General features: G+C 38.5%; 1 pseudogene; it reads right to left on the minus strand.

Annotated features, from left to right (window-relative positions):
* Positions 1-1089: 1089 nt before the first annotated feature.
* LOC149004822 (wax ester synthase/diacylglycerol acyltransferase 11-like) lies at positions 1090-7835 on the minus strand (annotated as a pseudogene).
* Positions 7836-8561: the final 726 nt, after the last annotated feature.

Raw genomic sequence — 8561 nt, forward strand, 5'->3', positions numbered from 1 at the left:
TCCTATGGTCACACGCTCCAAGACTAGTTCCTTGAAACCTGTGACTCATTTGAGCCGTCAATAAAGCCGAAGAGATTATGACCATGCAACAGCGGTACGAATTGCACACACCACAGTAGGTAATTAGAAGCATTAAGCTTCAGAGGAAAAGTAGGGTGAAGTTCAGAGTAACAAACGCAGAAACTGGTGAGGAAGACGAAGTCGCCATGAAAAACCTCAAAGCTGATCAAGAAAAATGCTGAGGAAAACCCTAACAGTGTTTCGCAAATAACAAGAATAAGAGAAACGTTGTTCAAGAAGAAAGCGTGGACTGCATGAAAGACACACAAATTAAGAAAAGGTGGAGATCTCAAGAAACTTTGCGAATAAACCTACAACCTCTTATACCCCGTGAGATTTATGAAGTTTCATTTAATTAACCAAAAGGATTACATAAGGTATTTATAGGCAATGATATACATGGAAATAGTGACATGTGTAATGATGGATCACTCCTTTACAGTACCATATGGTGTTTTTGTGGTTATCAAACTCTTTCTTTTTGTGATTTATTGTCTTTAATCTCTTATTATACCTGTCTCATAGGATCCTTCATCTCAAGTTATCTTGTCTGCTGTCAGAAAAACTAATGCATAAAGGTTCAAAATTGTTGGGTGAAGAAGAACCATGGTCATCTGGATCTGCAAGCACAAACTTGCACGGTTTCTACTTGAATATAATTAATTTCGGTTTTGAGTCCAAGGTTTTAATTCATGAATTGTAATCGAACAAAAAAATTTATATTCAAAATCAATCACAAATTGATTTTTTCCATTATTTGGATTCACTTGTTGATATTATTTTTCCATTTATTAAGAACTTTTGGTGCATTAGATAAAACTCTAACTTGCGGAAGAAAATTGGAAATTTTGATTAACATAACTGTTTGTCCAAGTTTTGCAGAACTCATCAACCTAAAGAGATAACAAGAATCAACACGAAGAAATGACAGCCAAGCCTGTTTTCTGAATTTCAATTTCAAACAATAGTTAAAGAGAAGGTAAATATGATAATGAGAAGCCAAAGTTATTTAGAATAATCGAGAGGACTTCACGCAATTGCTTCAAATATCCTTGTGATGGCATTTTCCAAACAAGAAATAAACAATCTCTAATTTATGAAACATATTTCTGCTCCCACTGCCACTCTCAGCTTCCACAAGTAACTCATTAAGGTCATAACAAGACTCTGCAATTCTCATCAATTCATATCACTTATTACATTCAAGTAACAAATCCAAATCATAATACCAAATTAAACACTTACGATGCATTTGATAATGGTCTTAGAGAACAGTCCTAGTGTTTTTTTATTCATGGAAGAACGGGTCGTAGGTACTCCTTGAAATGGTATGTTCTTTTGTTCTTAGAGGATGAACCAGTGAGAAGGGTGGTGCAAAGAACAGGTTTTACAGAACATATCTTACATAATCTATTAAAGAAGAAACCCAAAATAAGAATAATAATAATTAAAAACTATAAAAACAAAAAGAATTACTTGATAGAATGGTCCCAAGGTAAAAGTCTCATGACACAACACCCACACATCATTTACCTTACTCTCAATCTGTGTCCTTGTTCGAATAATATATTTTTTAAATTGTGGGTACAATTGAGAAATATTCCCATAATGGGTTTATCCATTTTTTATCTGTCTCTTAGCTTGAAAGAAAATGTAATTACGGTTTTACACAAGACTGGTCTCTCATAATGGAACCATTACCAATTGCCTACTTATGAATAAAGATTCATGGGCTAGGAATGGGCTTAAGCCTGATACTAGACCCAAAAAAATCCGTGTTTGTACTGGGCTAGCCCATGAACCCCAAATTCGCTATACAATATGACTTTGAAGCACAATAACTAGGTTTTAGAGTTATTACCTGAGGAACCCATGTTATACATCTACAAGGAAATGGATGATCCATTTCTGATAAGGAAATGGACTTGATAAATTTCCGGTACACCAGTTGCCATGAAATACATACCCCCTAAGAGGATGATCAACCAATGACATTTTCTCCGTTGTCCCAATCACATTTGTTATCGTCATGCTACTGTTCTTTACTATGCTATGGGTATACTGAGCTATTTCTCCAAACCCACAAAATTAAGTAGGTAGAATAAATTTTAGTATTTCTTCCACCTAGGTGAATGAAGAATCTCTTCTCCAAATTTTAATTAAGAACTAATGTATCTACAACTTGCCTCAGGGCCTCTGATTTTCCTCATCATTTCTAGTAATCCACCAGTAAGATAAATCCCTAATGACCCTCTTTTCCTCTTAGTTGTCTCTCGTGCTTTGTAGATGAACTCAACGGGGTTTGCCGTTTCTAGATCAGCTGAACCAAGAATTGACATTTGCAAGAAGGTGAAGCGGTTGCCCCAAGGTGACTTGGATCATGGTTTATTCATCTCTTCGAGTGATTGCTAATTAGTAATGATTCTAGTGTTTAGGGCCACCACTGCTGTTGAATGTGAATGTATAGCCGTGTTCTGTAGAATATTATTCCAATAATCACATCATTAACAGTCTGGATTAAGAAAATAAGAGTGAGTAGGGCAAAACTTTCAATTGCATCATAAGATGAGTGTAAGCAGGAAAAATGATATGTTTGACACTAATTTGGGAGAAGGGGACCATTGAGTAGTATTGGCCTTTGAAGTGGCTGAAGAGACTAGTAAAAATTTTCGGAAGGCACAAAAGCTCCCATAATGCAATATGGGTCTAGATTATGTCCTGTACAAGGATGTCTATAAGAGACTCCAAAGGCATGAAGTCCACTGTACTTTGAGTGGAACCCCCTATTGTGAGCTCCCTGATGGATTGGCTAGGATTGTTTCCCTGGATTGGGACATGAGTTAGACTTTTGTGAGATGAAGTGGTTTCCTCATTATTAAGAATGCTGGAGACTATGCCGGAAAGGTATTGGATCCTCTACATGCTTTACTTCTTGGGCAAAGGAATATTTCTCATCTCACTTTTGAGAGGGGGTTTATCTTTTGCTTTACCTTTTCAATCTCAGAGGTAGACCCCTTTTAAATGTGTGGTGGAGAGTTATGAGGAGAACACATTTCGCTATCCTTGAGGGTGGAGACTCCAGACTATTTCTGGTCGAATTTACCTTGTCAGTGCTCAATAGTAAGCCCCTTCCTAAATTTGTAGTGAAAAGGTGTGAAGAGAGTACAAGCCTCTATCATCTCTTATAGAGGGTCTGGAATTATATATTCAAGTTGGAATCTCTCTCAAGATATATGCTATAGTGGCAATGGAACACATCATGGGTTAAAGTGAAGCATTCTTCTGTGAAAACTTAAATGGTGTTTGATCTTCACTACTCAAACAAGCCCATGTTAAGGCAACATTACCGCACCAAGCTTGTTCTTGATTTGTTTGATATGGTCAAGACAGAAAGCAACGCTTGAGATGCTGATTGGCGGGAACTCCAGCCCCTCATGGGCAGACCTGATTGGCGCCCTATCGTCTTTCAAAAAACTGTTCTTCAGAATGCTCCATGCAAAGTCCCGAGGTAGCGTTGACCACCGTTAAGAGAAGGTCACTCACCCTCTGAAAGATTCTGTTTCCGTGGCCATCAGAGCTCAAAACATGCTTTCATGAAGGAAAAGTTAAAGGAAGAGAAGGGTTATCAACTCTTCTCAAGCAATTAAACAAAGCGGCCATGAGTGAAAAGCCATCACGTAGAGAATGATGAAGCTTAGATACTGTAGTTCCAGCTGCTTTACTTGTTGGGTACTTGATTAAGTGAATATCCCACAAGGGCCTGCTTTGTAATAGACTTTCCATGGCTATGTATGACAAATACTCTTGCAAGTACTCATCGTAAGATTCAAGTGATAACCCATCTGGAAATATTGGGACATTAACATGATCTTCCAGCTTCAATTCCACCCTCTTCCATTGCTTCGTCACACCATGCTCATCTACAACCTGTAAAACCATCAAACAAAATGAAATCCAGCAAAGGAACATTGTTAAGGTGTTGTAAGGAACTAAAAGAATACCATGATAGAGGAGGCGTGGGTTGATTGGGAGGAATAGTGTCAAGCAAAAGATGAGAATGTAACTGTAAGGCATCGACGGGTGTTAGAGTATAGTACATTAGTATTATTTTCACATATGTATAGATATCATATTCTATAAATATAAGATTATGATTCATATTGAGGTCATGTGTTCACTTACTTAACATGGTATCAAAGCTATGTAAGACGGGTAAAATCATCCACGATGGAAACATAATAATGATAGCCTTTAGTGGAGAGAACTGTGAAAGGCCCCCATAAGTCAGAATAGACCAATTGAAGAGGGGCTATAGTAGTAGTAGAATAAGATTTAAAAGGTAACCTATGAGATTTACCTAGCTGACAAGAAGAGCAAATAGAAGAGGAGCAAGAACCAGAAGAAGGAAGATGAAATGTCTTAATCATACGATTTACAATAGGAAAACTAGCATGACCCAGCCGAAAGTGCCAAACATTAGGAGTAACACATATACTAGAGAATGCTTTAACAGAATTATTATGCAACATCACAGGAAGTTTATAAACACCATTATACCATTGCTAAAAAGTCTGATGCTCTTCAAGTTTTTCAAATCTTTAAAGCTCTTGTGAAAATCAATTTTCTTGCTCTCTTAAAAGTTTTCAATCTGACTGGGGAGGGGAATTTCAGAGTTTTATTACATTTTTACAGTCTTGTGGTATTCTTCATTGCATTTCCTGTCCTCACACCTCTGAACAAAACGGTTGGGTAGAACGTAAACATCGTCATATTGTGGAAATAGGCCTTTCTTTGCTTGCTCATTCTGGTTTACTGTTAAAGTTTTAATCTGAGGCTTTTTCTACTGCTGTCTTCATTATTAATCGTCTTCCTACCACTGCTTTACATTCTGACACTCCTTTTCTTAAGCTTTTAAATTGACATCCTAATTATACCTTTCTTAAAGTGTTGGTTGTAGTTGTTTTCCATTCTTGAGACCTTTTCATAAACACAAACTTGATTTTAGGTCTTCTGCCTTTGTCTTTATCTGCTGTAGTCCTAAACATCATGGGTATGAATGTCTATCTTTATCTATCGGAAAGGTTGTCATTTCTAGTCATGTTATTTTTTATGAATCTTCTTTTCCATTTCATTCACTGCCTTCTCTTGTTCCCCCCTTCTCCCTTATCACAGTCTCCTTTATATATTTCTTATCCTTCATTTCCTGCTCATACCTTTTTCAACTCAGCTTCTCATAATTGTTCATCTGCTATTCATTCTTCACATGGGAATACTCATACTATTGTTTCTGAACCGCATATTGTAAGAGACATTTCTGAAGCACCAGCACCTACACCCAGTTTTATGCAAGACCATTCAGCAGCTATTGCACCTGAATTGCAGTTTCTGAGTGAAATTTCAATGGTTGTTATCCCTGATTCAAGTCTACTACAAGAAGACTTCTCAAATTCTGCTTCAGTTTTGAAGAAAGCACTTTCAAAGGTTGTTGTACCTGAAAATTCTGAAGCTGATTCGGGTCCTCTGCCAGAAAATTATGAAGTTGTTGTACATGCTTGTGATCCTCTGTGGTTCCTCCAAATGATTCTACTCTTTTTCTGAAAGGCGTGCTTGTTGATGATGCTCCAACCCAGCTGAATCAATCTACAGCAAACACCCAGTCCACGTATGGGCCTACTAATGATGCTTTAATTGTTGGGCTTGATAAAAATCATACTGATTTTCTTAATGGGCCTCCTCCTTTCAGTCCTAAAGATGTAAATAAAATAGGGATTGTCTATGAACATTCAACAGGGACTATTTCTATTAATGATGTTTTTACTTCAATTGGATTGGATACAAGTTCTCTGTCTAGGCCTATTCGTTTCCATACTACTGTGACTTCCACACACCCTATGGTGACTCGTTCTATGGATGCAGACCTGCATTCAAAAGGTCCCTTAGAGTTACCATGCTTCTCGGTACCCAGTTCCAGTAGCTTTTCTTACTAATCTCTCCACTGAGGAAGAACCAACTTGTTATGGTCAAACATCTAAACCACTTGTTTGGCACAATGCCATGGATGCTGAGTTTAATGCTCTTTTGTCCAATCACACTTGGGTACTTACCCCTCCACCATTAGATTGTCGCTTAATAAGGTGTAAGTGGCTTTATCGTGCCAAACGTAAGGCTGATGGGAGCAGAGAACGCCACAAGGCTCGTTTGGTGGCTAAGGGATATACACAAGAATATGGATTAGACTATGATGAAACTTTCAGTCCCATGGTAAAGCCACTACCATTCGCATTATTATTGCCTTGGTTGTCTCTTCCAAATGGCCTCTTTGATAGTTTGATGTCAACAATGCTTTTTTAAATGGTACTCTAACTAAAGAAGTATATATGCAATAACCACCAAGGTATGTGAACTCTTGCTATCCTTCATATGTTTGCAAACTGCAGAAATCCCTCCATGGCCTCAAATAGGCGCCTAGGGCATGGTTTCAGCGTGTTAGTACCTTTCTTCTCCAACATGGATTTGATGGTTCTAAAACCGATTCCTCATTGTTCATTTGGCATCATCCTACAACAACCTTTTATGTCCTTCTATGTTGGTGATATACCCATCACTAGGCCTTCTTCGCATGCTATTGATGCTTTACTTTACACTTTGTCCTCTAAGGTTGCTCTCAAATACTTAGGCCCAGCTTGTTATTTTTTGGGTGTTGAGCTCATTCCTCTCAAAACTGGGATTCTTTCGTCACAACAAAAATATATCACTACTCTTCTAGATCGAGATGGCTTATTGGATGCGAAGCCTATTTCTACTCCTATGTCCTCCTCTCTTCACTTCTCTGATGTATCTGATAAACCGATGGCTGATCCCACACTATATCGTAGTTTAATTGGTGGTCTTCAATATGTCACTCTGACTCGCCCTGATTTATCATATGCGATGAATAAGCTCTGTCAATTTTTGGCATCTCCACAGGAGGTTCATTGGGTTGCTCTTAAGAGATTGCTGCATTACTTGAAGGGTACTTTATTGTTTGGCCTTCATCTCACGCCATCTTCTTCTACCCTTTTAGAGGCCTATTCTGATGCTGATTGGGCTGGTTGCCCTATTGATCAAGAATCGCAAAGTGGTTATCTTATTTACCTAGGCTCCAATCTGGTTTCTTCGTAATCCAAGAAGCAGTCTATTGTTGCACATTCTAGTACTGAGAGTGAATATCATGCTTTGGCCCTTGCTACTACTGAGCTTACCTAGATTCAGTCTCTTCTAGTGGAATTGGGGATCTCCCAAGTTTCTCCTCTGATCTTATGGTGTGATAATATTGGTGCAACCTATTTGTCAACCAACCCTGTTTTTCATGCTCAAACGAAGCATATCGAGGTTGATTTTCATTTTGTTCATGACAAGGTTGCTAAGCATGATCTTTATGTTCGATATGTCTCTACTACTGACCAACTTGTTGAGGTTCTCACTAAAGCTCTCTCATCCGCTCGTTTTGGTATTCTACACTCCAAACTCAAGGTTCTTGAGGGACCCTTGACTTTGCGGGAGGGTGTTAGAGTATAGTACATTAGTATTATTTTCACATATTGTATAGATAACATATTCTATAACTATGATTATGATCTCATATTGAGGTCATGTGTTCACTTAACAATGGGGACATTAATTTCTATAATTGCAAGAATGTAGATGGAGAGTACAGAACTATTGAAGTTTAAACCAGTAGGGCTCACTGGTTCATCAACTTCCACATCATCAAGTTTTTCTCGCTTGAAACCCATTTGATTCTCTTAACTTTGATCCTTTGATGCTTGAAATATTAAGCCACCTTGTCTCAAGGTAAGTTTTTAATGCAAGGTTTATGGCTCTGGCTTATGCAGGTTTGAATTTTCGGAAGCTGAGGCTTCATCCTACCCACCACTTCATTGCTTCCCTAAATTTACTCTCCTCTAACCCACCCAAATCCCATCACATTTACACCCTGCTAACCCCTTCACCAAAAATAGAAACAACAAACGTAAGTTCCATTTTGTCTCTTGCTTCCTGCTTCTTGCTTCCTCAACTATCACACTCCCCTATTTCCAAGCTCTACCTCACATGTTCAGCATGAGAAGGTAGCACTCCATCCACCCTTTGGCCCTTGACCTGGTAGCTTCCCTGGACCCCAAAGTCTGGGCTTTCCTAAGAACTCATCTAAAGGTTGTGATCCCTGTAGAGGCATATGCAGTGACTCCTAGAAAGCAGTGGAACCTTCAAGAGCATTACTTCATCCCTCTGGGTCTCTTTTGAGGAAAATTCTACTGATCTGGTGCTGTATGGCTTTGCTCTTGGCTTTCCAAGAGAACTCATCACCACCCCCTGCAAGCAACTATCTGATGAATGGCTTCATCTTGGTGTTGTCTCTATAACTGGAGTTGGAAGAGATAACTTTAAAGCTGGTCTTCATATCGAACTTCACTGAAACTCTGTTCTTTCCATGTCTCCTTGGTGGCTTGGAAGCTTCATTC

The sequence above is a fragment of the Hakea prostrata genome, chromosome 9 (genome assembly GCF_041222555.1).
Source record: "Hakea prostrata isolate BN-2017 chromosome 9, UWA_Hpros_2, whole genome shotgun sequence".
In the NCBI taxonomy this organism is placed as follows: Eukaryota; Viridiplantae; Streptophyta; class Magnoliopsida; order Proteales; family Proteaceae; genus Hakea; species Hakea prostrata.